A 17,171-nucleotide genomic window follows, 5' to 3' on the forward strand; every position below is an offset into this window, starting at 1 on the left:
CAGCGAGATACTCTGTGCAATTGTGTACTTACAACCTGAAGGGAAGTCCTTAGTTGTGTTTTTCTGGCGAGTCTTTCACATAAGATGCATTCGTCTCAGTTCTTGCTATGGGTTGTTTCTTGAGAATAGTTTGATTTAAGGTTAGAGGGGGTTAATTATCCCATGCAACCAAAAGGAAACATTTACAAATTATCTCAAGGATACTAAACAGGAGATGAAATCCAGATATTCCTGGAAGAAAGTTGTGGATCGACCGAAGTGATGATTATAGAGAGCACTGACAGAGTAACACGCCGTGCATTAGTCTGTAGTGTCTGGAGTGAGCAGACTGACACCGTCCCCCAGCAGCACCTGCCAGTGCTCTAACATTTCCCAGTTTCTCTGTCAAGAGAGGAAGGGGAAGGAATCAAGTGTCTATATTTGGTAGAGTTTCCCTGGTGGCTCAGAGGTTAAAGTGTCTGCCTGCAAAGTGGGAGATCTGGGTTCGATCCCTGGGTTGGGAAGATCCCCGGGAGGAGGAAATGGCAACCCACTCCAATATTCTTGCCTTGAGAATCCCATGGACAGAGAGGAGCCTGGTAGGCTACAGTCCACGGGGTCGCAAGAGTCGAGCACGACTGAACGACTTCACTTTCACTTTCTTTCACTAGGTTAAAAACGGCTGTGTGTTGTTGAACACCTGTGTTTTCTAGGCATTGGGCAAGGCACTTCTACCTGTTATCTTTAATCCTTTTAACAAATCCCTCAAACCCCTGGTACTTTTCTCTAAATTCTGATGTATTTTTTTACCTTCATAGTAGTTATCTTGTTTTTGTATGTTTATTAATGTTTATAGTTTTCTTCACTAAACTATGAGCCCTGTCAGGGCAGATACCATGACTATTTTGTTCAAACCTGTACACTCAGTTTCTAGCACAATGTGTGACACATACTAAGTTCCTAGTAGATATTTGTTGAATAAATAAACAAATGAGCGACAACAACAAAAGATAAGGGAAAGATGGAAGGAATGAAAGGCAGAAAAAGGCAGAGCTGGGATTCAAACACAGTTCGTTTGATTTCAGATTACATCTCTTCCCACTGTAGAACATCAGCATGGTTTTACTTTATCTGGAATATTATTCTTGATTATATCCTTAACTGATAAAATTTTCCTAAGTTCTTAGAGCACTTCAAACCTGTTTACATCTTATTCTGAGACCTCTTACATCTTACCCTGAGACTGAATGCCATGAAAAAGGCTGTCCCATTTTTTTTATCATTCTGTTCTCTCCAGAAATATAGGTTTCATAGTCTAGATTTTTTGGTTTCTGTTCCTCCTATACAAAGAGAATGCGCTTCTTTCTCTTCTGAGACTGATCCTTAATTTCGATCCTTGTGCTAGAGTAATTGTTACATGCCTTGCTGAGTTTTTTTACTTGAGAAGACTTGTGTCACTCTAATTAGAGATAGCTTGTGGGAGGAGTCAGGCCAACCCAAGGAGCTCCTATCCTGGCAGGTGCCAGGCACTGGGGCTTGGTTTGGTCATTCAGCAGTGACCTCTTTCCACTTAGTTCAGTTTTATTGCTTGAATTTTTCCTTTACAAATATCATTGTCAAGAAGTTTTTTTTTGTTTAAACATTGGTATTTGCATGACACTATCAACTATTTCATTTCCTTTTATTCCTAGTGTCATCTTTTAAAAAGCCTTATTATGTCCTTCCATCTGTTTTCCAGGATGGGAGGAAATGTAAGAATGTAGAGAGTAAATGCAAGATTCACCTAATCTCTTTCCACCTCATGTGAAAGGTGTCATTGTAGTTAGGCTTTCAGCGATGCTATGTAACCTTGAAAGTATACATTTTTAAGGCTGTATAGATGTGGTTAGTTCAAACAGGAATGATGTATCTCCCAGGTATATTGAATGGTATTTAAATCTTGATGTCAACTTAAAGAGCCCTATATAAATTCCCAAGGAGGGTATAAGAAACAGATTTCTGTGATGTGAAGCTTCTTGGAAGCTCTGACCATCTGAGAATCTATCATTTGAAGCAGTCTGGCCTACTTACAAGTTAGCATCTTGTAGTTAAGTATCTTGTTAGTAAAGAGTGATCTGGAGAAGGCAATGGCACCCCAATCCAGTACTCCTGCCTGGAAAATCCCATGGACGGAGGAGCCTGGTGGGCTGCAGTCCATGGGGTCGCTAAGAGTCGGACACGACTGAGCAACTTCACTTTCACTTTTCACTTTCATGCATTGGAGAAGGAAATGGCAACCCACTCCACTGTTCTTGCCTGGAGAATCCCAGGGATGGGGCATCCTGGTGGGCTGCCGTCTATGGGGTCGCACAGAGTCAGACACGACTGAAGTGACTCAGCAGCAGCAAAGAGTGATCTGAGCCATTAGAGTCTTCACATTAGATGGTATAACAGTGGTCAATGTGATGTCCAAGTTGCCCTCTGAAAACTCTTTAAAGGAGATCAAACCAGTCAATCCTAAGAGAAATCAACCCTGAATATTCACTGGAAGGACTGATGCTGAAGCTGAAGCTCCAGTCCTTTGGACACCTGATGCGAAGAGCTGACTCATTGGAAAAGACCCTGTTGCTGGGAAAGACTAGGGGCAGGAGGAGAAGGGGGCAACAGAGGATGAGATGGTTGGATGGCATCACGGACTCAATGGACATGAGTTTGAGAAAACTCCAGGAGACAGTAAAGTACAGGAAGTCTGGTGTGTTGCAGTTCATGGGGTTGCAAAGAGTTAGACACAACTGAGCAACTGAACAGAAGCAAATCTGTTTTGCACTTATGGTAAATCCTTTTCTTGGTAGCAAATATTTTCTTCCAAGGAGAGTGTTTAGCTTCTCTTGGAAATTAATTCTACTCCATAAATATATACTGGGTACTGAGTGTATTCAAAACAGAACATTAGATGCTGCATTGGAAACAAATGCAAATGTATGGAGTTTCTGCTATCAAGAACCTTAGAATCTAGACATAATTATTGAACGTTCTTATTCTTTTTTTGTGTCCCTGTGTCTAAATCGGTGTGTGGCTCAAAGGAATTAATAAATGTTAAGTAAGTTGCACTGATTATTGCAGAGAAGACAAACAGAGGAGATATGTTATTCTCTATGCCTTAATAAAAACAAATTGTCCTCTAGGGAGTTTGAAAGAATTGAAGATAATCCCTTTAAGAAAAAGGACCTTAACTTAGGAAGCAGACTTTCTGATAGTCTTTGAACGTTGAATTGAATTTTATCAGTGGAATAGGGGATGAAGAGACAGGTGCATCTTGTTAGTGAGAGAACTGGCACAAACATGGGTAGGGGAGAGATGGAAGGAAACAGGGAAGTATGGGATAGGGAATAATGAGAAATCCAGTTTGACTGAGGTAAAGGGTATGCATAAGCTAGAAAATTTAGTGTGATTATATCATTGTGGCACATAATGGTAAGCTAAGGCATTTGGTAGATTTGAGAGAGCCATCAATCCAAATAGCTGAGGGGTATGGCAAGAGCTTTGCTTTTGAGAAGTTAGTTCAGCCAGCAGTTTGTAGAGTTGATTAAAGGGGGAAAGAAAAGACTTTAACTAGGGAAACACCTTGTTAGATAGTTTAGGCAGGAGGTAAGAGGTTTAAACAAGAGTAGGTATTTTGAGAACAGAATGTTAGAAATAGAAGAGACTTTGTTAATGTGGTGTTAGTAAGATGGCTGGGTTATATCTGATGGGGGGAGCATGAGGAAAAGAAAGGAGTCAAAATTACTCATTGCTTTTCCCTGTTCCCTGTTCTCAGCACTGAATTTTTGAAAAGGCAGAGGGAAAATATCATGCTAATGATCTCATGTCAATGCTCAAATCCCTTGCATCTCATTGGTTAGATCCCCACTGAAAATTGAGGATACTTTTTCTTCCCATGGAGGCCTGGAAGGAAGATGTATTTTTTAAATGAATGAGAATATACTTGAAATCACTTGGTAATTTAAAGGCATAGCCTAAACACAGAAGATGTTAATACTAGGGACTCAAGTATACAGGCAGGGCCTTGTTGATTTCAGGGACATAAAGTAAAACTTGGCTACCATGAGTGAGAAGAGTGAAGATACTGAGAATTATGGCATTCCTATCAGGTGGCTTTCACATAGAGATTAATACATGACATCTGTGAGGAATAAAACAGGTGTGCACAGAGTCTGGTTACTTTTAAAACTCTCTCAAATAAAATGATGACTACAACTCCCTTGTTATATTGCTACATTCTGTCCTCCACAGAAGGTGTAGTCAAAGGAAATATTATGCTTTGGGTATAGGTCCTTTCTACTTGTCTCTTTCAAGGGAAAAGGAAAGAGTGCAGGAAAATACATTCATGACTAAGAAAAGAGACTGAAATAAGATTTTTAAAATAAACTTTTTCAAGAAAATGGAATAAAGTCAAGCTGATTTTGAAAAGGATTCTATCATTCTCATTGTCTTGTATTCAGACTAACACTAACATGCATTAATTCATTTATTCATTCACTCAATAAGTATATGAATTCAGGATTCTTCTGGATATGAGGTGGAATTTAAAATGGTGAATGAAGAGTTAGTCATCAGGAATTTATGATCTATTATGGGAAGAGATGAAATATACATATACATATATATATATATAAGGAAAAAAAGTAACTGTTACAAAACCTAGTAATTCCCGTCTAGGAAATGTTTTGCCCAGTGTTTCTCCTGTGAGACCTGCAGGAGTTGTTCTTCTCCATTCATATGGATTCAGTTGTATGTACTGTATGTACCTTAGCCTGCTGACACACCGAGCCCCTTGCCAGTTCGTCATCAAAGGGCCCTCTTTCATAACCTGTGTATGACTTAAGTTTCTGTCTCACTTGTACCTATCAAGCTGTTCATTTTATGTATTGCCTAATAGGTTTCATTGAAACGCTTTTCGAATGAATTACAGACATGCTCTCTTACATTCTATGAATTGAGATATTTTGGGTTAAAAATCTTAAAAATTTATGTATCCTATGGGAAAGTTAAAGTCTGTTACTTTTCCACATCTTAAGCTTTTTATATGTCTTTATATTTTAAAACTCCAAAACAACTTTTGAGTGCCTTCTGTGAACCAGAACTGTAGTAGATAATACGTATTAGATTAAAAATATAGCGTGTGGAATACCTGCCACCCCTGGATACTGCTGTGTACTAGCTGTGATCTTAGGCAAATCATGTAACCTCTTGGAACCTTAGCATGCTCATCTGTAAAGTGAGAATATTACCTACTGCATGTTTTTTTTTTTTTTTTAAACAGCTTTGAAAGTGAAGTTGCTCAGTCATGTCCAACTTGAGATATAATTGGCATATAATAAACTTAATATATTTAGAGTATAATTTGATGTTTTGATATATGTATACACCAGTCAAGCCATTTCCGCAGTCAAGATAATTTACATATACATAATCCTATGGTTTCTTAATGCCCCTTCAAAGTCCCTTACTCTACCCATCCTTGATCTGTTTTCAGCCTCATCCCTAGGCAATCACTGGTCTGTTGCCATTATAGATTGCATTAAAATTTTTGTTTTATGTAATTGGAATCATACATTATATACAATTTTTTGGTCTAGTTTCTTTCATTCAGCATGATTATTTTGAGATTCACTCATGTGCATGTCAATAATTTATTTTTAAAATTGAGGATTAGTATTTCATTGTAAGTAGATACCACAATTAGATTATCCATTTAGGTTCTTTCTAGTTTTTGGCTGTTACAAATGAAGCTGCTTTGAACATTTGTCTTTAGGCAGACATGTTTTTTCATTTCTTTTGTATAAATACCTAGGAATGGAATAATTAGGTTACATAGGTGCATGTTTAACTTTATAATAACTGCTGATTTTTCCAAAGTGGTTTACCATTTTACATTCCTACTAGCAACGTGTTAGAGTTCCAGCTGTCCCACATTCTTGACACTTTGTATGTTTAGTCTTCAATTTTAGCTATTCAAGTGGTCTGTAGTGGGTGATTCGCTGTGATTTTAATTTTTATTTCCCTAATGACTGATGATGTTGAGCTTTCTTCATGTGCCTTTCTGTCATCCATGTATCTACTTTGTTGAAGTGTCTTTTAAATCTTCTACTGTTCTTTTTTTAAACTGGGGTTGTCTTTTTTTATTGAGTTGTAATAGCTTTTTAATTTTTTCAAAAATATGAGTTATTTGTCAGATACATGTTTTGTGTATTTTTTTTACTGGTCTGTGGCTTGCCTCTTAAGTGTCATTTGAAGAGCCAGTGTTTTAAATTTTGATAAAGTCCAATTATTGCTTCTCTTTTGTATTTCATACTTTCTGTGTCACATTTGAGAAAGTTTTGCAAAACCAAAAGTTGCCAAGATTTTTTTTCTAAGCATTTCATTAGAAGTTTTATAGTTTTAGATTTTAATTTAGGTCTAAGATTTGTTTTATTTTTGTAATAGGGTGAGATGCGATTTCAGGTTTATATTTTTGCTTATGGCTATCCAAGTTTTCTAGTGCCATTGTCTGAAAAGGTTTTCTTTTTCCCCATTAAATTGCTTTGGCACTTTTGTTGAAAATATGTTGTCCATATATGTAGAGGTTTATTTCTGGAGTCTCTGCTCTGTTCCATTGATTTATTTGTCTATTTTTTATGCTATTATCCTAATTACTTGATTACTGTAGCCTCATAGAATGAGATGGGAAGTGTTAGCTTCTATTCAGTTTTCTGGAAGAGTTTGTATACAATAGGTAATATTACTTTTTAAATACGTGAGAGACTTCACTAACGAAACCATATGGGGCTTGGAGTTTTCTTTCTGGGAAGGTTTTTAACTACAAATTCAAGTTTTAAAAATAGGTATAGGGCTATTTAGGTTATCTGTCTCATCTAAGGTACGTACTTTATGAATATATGGTGATATTACCTCTCATTTATGATAGGAGAATGTAAATATAACAGCAAACATAATATCGCTTTCCTGTTTTCTATTGATTTCTGTTTCTGGTCTTATTATTTCATTTTTTTCTTCATACTTTAGGTTTCAGTTGCTCTTATTTTTCTAGTTTCTTAAGGTAAAAGCTGAGATCACTGATTTGAGACCCCCTTTTTCAATATGGGTTTTAGTGCTATAAAATTTATTTCTAAGTAATGCTTTAGCCGTGTTTCATAAATTTTAATATGTGGTATTTACATTTTTATTCAATTCAAAAGACTTTCTAGTTTCCCTTTTGATTTCTCCTTTGATTTCTGTGTCATTTAGAAGTGTTATTTTCTAATATTTTTATATTTTCCAGCTGTCTTTCTGTTGCTGAATTCCTAGTTTTTTTGTTGGTTGGCAAATTCTATTAATGTAAACTGGATAAAGCTGGTTGAAAGTGTTGCCCCAGTCTCTTCAATATCCTTACTGATTTTTTTGGTCTATGTGTTCTATCATTCATGCAGGGAGAGAGATTCTGAGAACTCGATGAAATTTCTTCCTGACATTTTATTAGTTTTTCTTCCTTGTATTTTGAAGCTCTATTAGGTGGATACATTTTTAGAGTCATTATGGCCTCCTAATGAGTTTACCCCATTACCATTGTATAAGAATCCCTTTATCCATAGTAATATTCTTTGCTTTGAAATATGCTTTGTCTTATAGCCACGGCAGCTTTCTTTTTATTAGTGGTACTATGGGATGTATTTTCCATCCTTTAACTTTTATAGTCTTGTGTCTTCATTTTAAAAATGGATTTTGTATAGCCTGCATGAAGTTGAGTCTTGCTTTTTATCCAGTATGACAATCTCTCCCTTTTAATTTGGGTGTTTATTTACATTTAATGAGACTATGGACATGGTTGAGTTTAAATATAAGATATACCTTTGTTTCTTATTTGTACCACCTGTCATCATCACCTTTCCCCCTTTTCTTCTTTTTTTTAAAAAATTTATTAAAAATGTTAAATTTCATTTAAAATCCCTTATTGGCTTATTAATTCGATTTTTAATTGTATTTTAGTAGTTGCTTTAGTATTTATAAAATACAATTAAAATAGATTTGGATTTTCTGAGATTCTTGCATCTGTAGGTTTATTGTTTTTGTCACATCTGAAAAATTTTCAGCCATTATTACTTCAGAACTTTTTATTCACTCCTATTCTTTGTGGAATCCAATTACACATGTTTTAGGAGGCTTGAAGTTGTTCTTCAGTTCACTGATCCTGTTCACATTTTGTTTTTCACCTCCAGTTCAGTTTCATTTTAGATTGTTTCTGTAGATAAGTCTTGAAGTTCACTTTGTCTTTGTCCTTCAGTGTTGAATCTGCTTTTAATTCTTCTCCCATGATTTTTCATCCCAGACATTGTATTTCTTTTATATCTAGAAGTTACAGTTGAGTCTTTATTACATATTCAAGATCTCTACTTAGTATGGTTAGTATTTACTTTAGCTTCATGGACAGATAAGATGCAACTAATAACTATTTTAATACCTGTATACTAATTCTATCATCTGTGTCATTTCTGGATATATTTCAATTGATTGCTTTTTCTCTTCATAATGAGTGGTATTTTTCTGCTTCTTTTCATACTGATGATATTTTATTGGATGCCAGAAATTGTGTAAATTTTACCTTGTCAAGTCCTGAATCTTTCAGTATTTCTATAAATATTTTTGGATTTTTTCCGGTATGTAGTTAATATACTTGGAAACAGTTTGATCCTTTCAGTACTTGCTTATAATCACTGTCAGTTGGAACCAGCACCTTCTTTAGGGCAAAGTTTTACATTGCTGAGGCAATACTCTTATGAGTATTCTATCCAGTGTCCTGGCATTATGAAGTTTTACACTTTGATGATGGGAAATTGAATTATTCCTGGATTTGTGTGAGCTCTGGGGATTGATTATATATTTTTCTAACCTTGGTTGGTTTCCTCACACACGTGTGCTTATCAGTAATTGTGAGGGATTCTCTTCCAGACCTCTGGAAGTCTGTGTGCAGGTCCCTCTCCTCTGTTACTCTGCCTCATCAACTATATCCACCTTGGCCTCGCTAGACTCCCAGCTTCATTTTCTTAGACCATTAGGCTCTGCCTCTGTATACTGCAGTTAGTAATTTCTTGAGGCAGTAAGCTTGGACAACTGTAGGGAAGACCTCATTTGTTTTTCCTTTCTCAGGAATCACTGTTCTTCATTGCTTGATGTCTAGTTTCTGAAAACTGTTGTCTATGTATTTCATCCAATTATTTTTTTTCTAGTTGTTTAACCCAGAAGGATAAATCTAGTCCCTTTTAGTCTATCTTTGTCAGAGACAGAAGTCTCCACATATGTGAATAAATATATGATATATATTAAATATTCAGTATATTGAGTGCTTCACACATAAAAAGTACTAATGATCATTACTATTGTCATTTCTCCACCTGCATCCTGTTCAATAATGCAACTTAACTTTATATACCACCTTCTATATGAAGCCTTCCGGATGAATGTTACTCTTTATTCTTTGTACTCATATCACTTTAAATGTACTTCCATTATGACATGGATCAACATTATAAATTTTGGTTTACTTGTTTGTAGTCTGTCATAGATTATAAGTTCTTAGACAAATGAGGTCTATCTTATTTACCTATTCTTAAGTTTCCAGCATATAGTAAATGCTTATATTTTGTTGCATAAATGAATAATCGAAAATACCTTACATCTTCTAGGAAATATTTAAGAGTAGAATTCTTGATTAGGAAGGAAAGAGAAGGAAGGTTGATTAGGAAGGCTTAGTGGTATGAGAACATTTGAGCAGAATGAAAGTGGAGAGTTCCAGAGAGCAGCATGAAAGCAAAAGGTGGTTTGTTGATAATATGTAATAATGATAATAACACTAGTAAATACTTCTACTACTAAAGTTATTATGAAGGTGAGAGAGGCTAGAGAAGTATAGAATGGAGAGTAAAAGAGTTTTATTATAGTGTGTCAATGAAACCATTTTGTGAAACCTTCAACACCTTGCTGAATATAGGCGATAATATTGGTAGCATTACATAAATGTGTATTGTGTGAATCAGTATAACTTGAATTGTTATAATAGAGGCTTTTAAACAAAGTGCTGAGAGAACACTGTACTTTTTGGAATAAGTGAATCTTCGAAGGAGGTGGCAGAAATAGATTAACTGAGAAGCAAAAAGAAATCTTAGATAGTAGAGAACAGCATAAATACAAAAAACACTATGGGCAATAAATAACCATAATAGAAGGAACAAATGGACCTTGGAGCTGGGTTCACTAGGGCTTCACTCTTATCTCTGCCACTTGGTGTAATTCTGGAAAATTGCTTAGCTTATCTGAGACTCAGTTCCTTCATCTGTAAAATGGGTGTGGTTGTTGGAAAGATTATATGATGCATAGAATAAATTTATTTTATGTCTGGCAGATAGTGGGTCCAATAACTATTAGTTTCTTCTTTTTAGACTTTCTATATCTTCTGATGAGGAAAGAGAAATGCTTCAAGAAGGACTTTGTGACCCCTCATCACTTTGTATAAGAGCCCAGGTATAATATATAATTTATGAGTATAACTAATGTTCCCATTTATTTCCTATTTCCATGGCAAATGAGGATTGAATTGTATTTTTGTGGTCTAATTTTAAGACCTTAGGAAACTTTAACACCTAATTTCTTTGCATCTTCTAGTTTTAACTTATGTTTATAACTATTAGAATTATTGGCTAACTTGACATACAAATGAAACAATTTTACAACCACAGTTCAGTATTTTTCAGAAATGTTTCTATTTATAGGGAATATATCTACTGAGTGAAAGATTGGAAAGATGAGTATCAGAAATTCTAAAGTTTTCCAAGTCTGGAAACCACTTATATTCTTTTGAGTTATTTGTTTTAAGAATAAAATCAGTTTGATGTCAATTTCCCATCATGGAAATCATATAAGATAAGGTACAGAGTAAAGTTTAGAAACTTTTGACTTTTAAAAAATAATCATACTTTAAATCTCCAGTTGGTTTATAAAAGACCATTATTAATGTGCACTTACAAAAATTTTTGGATACATGGATTTTAAAAGGAGTTTTAGAATAATTGAAACAGAATAACTTTTTTTTTTTTCCATTGAAGGAAAAATTCTGGACTCTTCCAGTTAGCCAACTCCATGCTTGGTTAAGACAGCTAAAGAATTTGCAGTCAGTAGAATAAAAATTGATAAGCTGTAGTAGTCTTGGAGTCAATTTTCAGCACTGTTTTTGGCTGTTGAATACTTACATTGACATATACTGCTGCTGCTGCTTCTGCTGCTAAGTTGCTTGAGTCATGTCCGACTCTGTGCGACCCCATAGACAGTAGCCCACCAGGCTTCCCCATCCCTGGGATTCTCCAGTGGGATTCAACCACTGCAGTGGGTTGCCATTTCCTTCTCCAATGCGTGAAAGTGAAAAGTGAAAGTGAAGTCTCTCAGTTGTGTCCGACTCTTAGCGACCCCATGGACTGCAGCCTACAAGGCTCCTCTGTCCATGGGTTTTTCCAGGCAAGAGTACTGGAGTGGGGTGCCATTGCCTTCTCCTTGACATATACTACTCATAGGTATAGTGCATAATGCTTGCTAATCCTTCCAAATGAAGAACCGCCTTTAATCATCTACCTGGTATCTCAACTTCTCGGTGCTGAGTTGGCAAGGATCTGGCATGTGGTGGCACCTGATTTCATCTGCTGTTTTCACTATAGACTAGTTCTTTGCATTTATGAGTCTTAGTCTGGCATTGATGACATTTTGCGTGGTTGAAAATGACCTTAGTTTTAGTTTAAGACATGTTGCCTCCAGGATACTTGTAAACATGTTGAGAGGCTGAGTTTTGATGAATGTCACAAAACTCCTCAACAGGGCATGAACTGAGACCAAGGACCCGACAATATTAATAATTCAACATTTGGCAGTATTGTGGATATTAATGCATTCGTAGTTCATCTTGACAAACCTGGGCCCAATCACATGTGAAAATGAGTTTAGTCATCTAATTTTAGTTTCTGGTGAGTATTTTTATACTTTTTTTCAAACTGGATGAAATGAAGAAAATAATCACTTTGTAGAGATGCAAGGTTCATAGCTATGAACACATAACTATGCGTTGAGAAATAAAAGAAAATGTTTTACAATAAATTGCCATCTTGATTTAATGAAATAATGGTTAGGAATTCTTATAGTGCATTACGGCTGATTTGTGATATTTTAAATTGCCCGTTTATTCAGAATTTGAATGTAAAGTACCTATTTTGGTATTTCAGCTAAACATATAACTCCTAACTTTAAATAACCAGTAAATTTATGTAATCTATGTTGGTAAACTGTATAAAGTATTTATAATAACACTTAAAACAGGCTAATAATAAGTACGTATAATAGCTAAATATATTCAGTATTTTACATATATTGCTTTCATGGGAAAATAAATGTATCTTCTTGTATTAAAATGCCACAGTAGTGACACAATTCTATTTAATTGTTAGTAACTCTAGGACATACCTTATAATTTGTGGGTCCTAGAAATAATATGGCAGTGACTGGAGTGGAAAGATCTTGCTCCTTAAAATTTGGTGACTTGTTGAGCTGTTTGAATAATCTATGTCCTTCTGGCACAGATCAGATACATTTTATGATCACAAAAGAATTATTTTAGATCTCTAAACTAGCATCTTTTAGGCTAATATTACCACTTTGTTGTAAAATTTCTTCTTTTAAAGGGTATAAATGAAAATTTTAAATTTTTATGTGAAGAAAAAGGTTATTATTTATCCTTGAAGTGTTTGGGTCTGTATTTCTACCTAGAAATTCTTACTGTTATATTCAAGTTGAGCTGCAAAGAGGAGAAGCTTATAAATTAAAAAAAAAGACTTTTTGTGGTGATAAAATGTGATTTATATTACTTGGTGAAAGACATCAACTTAACACTGGAAGGAAGTAAACAAATCAAATGGACACTATTTTATTCTGATTGCTTACATACTTTTAATAAATTTCAAAATAGTCAGACTTATGTCTCAATATTGTATTTTCATTCACATATATCTTCCAATGGGCAATTATGTCCACATGATAAATATGTGGGGTTAATAATGATAATTTGCTACCTGTGTCATGAAGCAGCTCCTTTTGATCTTTATGTAAAAAATTCCATAGTTTTCTTGGTACATCTTTAGAGTATGAAAAATCTGAATTAAAAGGAAAAAAAAATAACACTATAAAAATCTCATCTTGCCAAGAAGTGAATTATATATAAGGTCTGAAAATAAGTAGAAAAGAATTAGAGGTGCATTTTAGATAGCAGACTGGATCCATTCAAATAATTTGCAGGAATGGTTTCATTATGCTATAGTTGTAATAAATGATATTGTGCTACAAGCTTAGAATAAAAATGGAATAGTTTTTAAACCAAAATCTACTTTGGTAACTTTGGTTCAGTTTCTTGCCACTTCTATATCCCTTGCAATGGAGAATGCACTATATCTTTGTGAACAACTTGAATTGCTCTTGCACTGGAAAATCATAAAGTCCAACTTGGCTTTTGGCACAGATTAGGTAAAGCTGATTTTAAAAGAGAAAATTTGGATACTCAGCAAACCCTAGTGGAATCTTGCCTGGTAGCTCAGCTGGTAAAGAATCTGCCTATAATGCAGGAGACTCTGGTTTGATTCCTGGGTCGGGAAGATCCCCTGGAGGAGATCATGGCAACCCACTCCAGTATTCTTGCTTGGAGAATCCCCATGGACAGAGGAGCCTCCCAAGCTACAGTCTATGGGGTCACAAAGAGTCGGACACGACTGAGTGACTAAGCAGCAGCAAACTCTAGCAGATATTTTGACACAATCTTGGAGCTGATAAGAGTTGTCATAAATTTAAATATTACCTTTCCTATCACAGAAACTTCACTAATAAATGACTTTGAATATGTTTTGAATGACTAAGCATTCTTTTTTTTACTAATAAGTCCTCTGGAAAGCTACGACTTTTTTGGGATGGTTTTACTTTTGGAGAAAAGAGTGTTGAAGAGAAGGTACTGATGATGTGTCACATAATTTTACAACTTTCATAACTGCTTTTAACTACAAAACTATCTCTGATTAAAATAACAATTGAGCTTGTAATTTTATCCGAACAGCTGCTGCTACAGGGGGTCATTACCTTGGAGAGCTCGAAAATAATCGTACTCCTGGTACATGAGATATGTAGTCTTGTGTTTTACAGCAAAGCACAAAGTTTAAAGCCTATAGAAGAATGTTATTTGAAAGCTGTCAAACCATGTTAAAAAAGACTGCATCGTCAAAAGGCCCTGGTGGCCACGATTCTGCATGTAGCCTTGTCTTATTCATTATAAAATGCATGTTTATAAAGTTCCACAGAGCATCCAATTCCCAATTCACTTATATCAGCAAGACTTAACTTGCTCATTAATCTAAATTCTTTTGCAACTTTAATCTACATGTTTAATTAATCATAAAATGAGGCGGTAAGTAATTTCAGCAATGTGTGGCTTGTTATCAGATGCATTTAATCACTCTTCTGTGAGCTCATTTGGAAACACCTGAAGATGTCGAGTGCAGTTTGAATAAGCATAAATTATTCTTTGTCAGTGTACTTCACTCAACTAATAAGACATTAATTTAAAAGGCACTGTTTGTCATTTTTAGATCTTTACCAATATTTTTAGCTTAGCAATATAACTCTAATTGTATATATGATTCACAACTAGTGCCCGACATAGGAAAGGGTAAGAGTTTAATTCATTTTTCTTATTTACATGTAATTATGTCATGTAATCTTAGTTTTTAATGAGGATTAACCATCTTGTAAGTATTCATATGCTTTTGGAATAAGGTACTAATGAATTATAGTTGGAAAAATTATTTGTTGGTACAAAGACTTGTGATTCCTTATTTCTTGTCTAGGTTAGGTCTGAAAAGACATGAGGTTTGGGACAGGGCTTTGATTTGAGGATGTAGACATTGCATAGAGATTATATGATGCAGATATTAACTTTAAATAATTCAAGTAAAATAGCTATATTCAGGCATCCCACATAATAACATATGTAATTCTTATATAGGATCAGGTAGCCTAAAAAAAATATGGCGAAGGCGATGGCACCCCACTCCAGAACTCTTGCCTAGAAAATCCCATGGACGGAGGAGCCTGGTAGGCTACAGTCCATGGGGTCACTAGAAGTCAGACACGACTGAGCGACTTCACTTTCACTTTTCACATTCATGCATTGGAGAAGGAAATGGCAACTCACTTCAGTGTTCTTGCCTGGAGAATCCCAGGGACGGGGGAGCCTGGTGGGCTGCCATCTATAGGGTCGCACAGAGTCGGACACGACTGAAGTGACTTAGCAACAGCAACAGCCTAAAATAATGACAGTCCCATTTTCCATCCTACTCTCTTAACAGTATTGCCCATTTGATGACAGCATTTTTTTTTTTAAGAAACAAGAACAACAATAAAAGCAAAAACTCACTAAAAGCTTCAGAGCAAAAGAAAATTCATGAGTTATATATCTTGAATGAGTTATATATCTTGGTGTCAGGACTATAGGAATAAGAATTTCATTTTATAGGATGTCATCACCTGTCCTGTTTATGCCATGAGAGCAGTGACACACGGTAAGAATAATCATCTCAGTGGAAACAAATTTATTTACCTGCCATGGAGCATCCCTTTTCATCTTACTCATGAACTTATCTCACTCATATGCTATCTATGCATTGTCAGCAGTGAGCCAGAGGGGATGATTCCTGAAAAGGGAATATTGGTTTGAACTGAAATATAGCCATATTCTCTATTTTTATTTGATGTGCACACGTCCTGGGTTTCTTCCCTTTCTTCAGGGATCTTTTACACTGAGCTAGCAGTTATTTATATGTCCATTTCTTGCCTTATGCCTCATGTAAAAATTCTTCTCCCTGTTTTCCTTTCTAAGGGAAAGCAAAGTCCCAGGAAATGTCATTTGTATAATTCAAGGCATATAGGTCATAGCAGTACATTGTAATGGATGGCACTTACCCTTATTTCACTTAAAGCACTATAAATTGTTTTCTTAAAGCCACTGATGAAAACGTTATACCTTCTTTAGAGTCATTCTTGATGAGCAGCATTTCATCTGAACTTTCTTGGTAAGAAAGTTTCCTTGTTCCTATAAAACTTTAGTGGATAGACATATACAGTCTAATATGAAGGCTTGCCATCAGTTTTTCTTGATAAGAAACCTCAAACTTCCATAGCTGCTCTTCCCCTGGAACAGCCTGTGATACTTTTTTTCCAGACAGATTTGTTTTCTAACTTACTATTTTGGTGCAAAGAAAGAACACAGTGTTCTCCCCTCTCATCCCAACTGATGTGCGAGAAGCCGGCCCTATTGTCCTATTAGTAAGTTCCTCCACACAAAGACAATGATTTATTTTATCAAATGCTTATGTATTAGTTGTAGCTATTTGTCTATATTATGTACTTCAAGAGGAAAATGATAAACTCAGTTCCATGTGGCTCTTTTAGCCTCAAATATTTGAATGTGTGCTTAGATAAATACACACAGTGTTACACATGACACACACACACATGACACTTCTGCCCAGACACAAACAAGGACATACCACTTAAGCATGCTTCTTCAGTGGAGACCTCACAGTTGCTTCAGTTCAGTTCAGTTCAGTTCAGTCTTTCAGTCGTGTCCGACTCTTTGTGACCCCACGAACTGCAGCCTGCCAGGCCTCCCTATCCATCACCAATTCCCGGAGCCTACCCAAACTCATGTCCATTGAGTCAGTGATGCCATCCAACCATCTCATCCTCTGTCATCCCCTTCTCCTCCTGCCTTCAGCCTTTCCAAGCATCAGGGTCTTTTCAAATGAATTCAACTCTTCACATCAGGTGGCCAAAGTATTGGAGTTTGAGCTTCAATATCAGTCCTTCCAATGAACACCCAGGACTGATCTCCTTTAGGATGGACTGGTTGGATCTCCTTGCAGTCCAAGGGACTCTCAAGAGTCTTCTCCAACACCACAGTTCAAAAGCATCAATTCTTCGGCGCTCAGCTTTCTTTATAGTCCAACTCTCACAGTTGTTTAGAATGCACAATACCCAGAATGAGGAACTATTCCAATGGGTGCAACTGAATGAGTGGACCTTCCATATCTAGCAGAACTGACAGA

At 35.7% G+C, this 17,171-nt stretch overlaps 1 protein-coding gene across 15 annotated transcripts in view; it reads left to right on the forward strand.

The window, feature by feature from the left end:
• The window catches only part of SOX6 (SRY-box transcription factor 6), a 720,388-nt gene that overhangs the window by 158,866 nt on the left and 544,351 nt on the right, over window positions 1-17,171 (forward strand). For 5 of the 15 annotated variants that reach the window (XM_070803611.1, XM_019974613.2, XM_070803607.1 and 2 more), the window contains exons 3-4: window positions 10,431-10,512; window positions 11,854-11,999. The exons of 9 other annotated variants lie outside the window; for them this stretch is intronic. The gene's annotated coding sequence lies outside the window, so the exon portion shown is untranslated. The remainder of the gene's footprint in view (window positions 1-10,430; window positions 10,513-11,853; window positions 12,000-17,171) is intronic. One more of the 15 variants, XM_019974611.2, reaches the window with a different exon arrangement.

The sequence above is a fragment of the Bos indicus genome, chromosome 15, assembly GCF_029378745.1.
Source record: "Bos indicus isolate NIAB-ARS_2022 breed Sahiwal x Tharparkar chromosome 15, NIAB-ARS_B.indTharparkar_mat_pri_1.0, whole genome shotgun sequence".
NCBI classification, from domain to species: Eukaryota; Metazoa; Chordata; class Mammalia; order Artiodactyla; family Bovidae; genus Bos; species Bos indicus.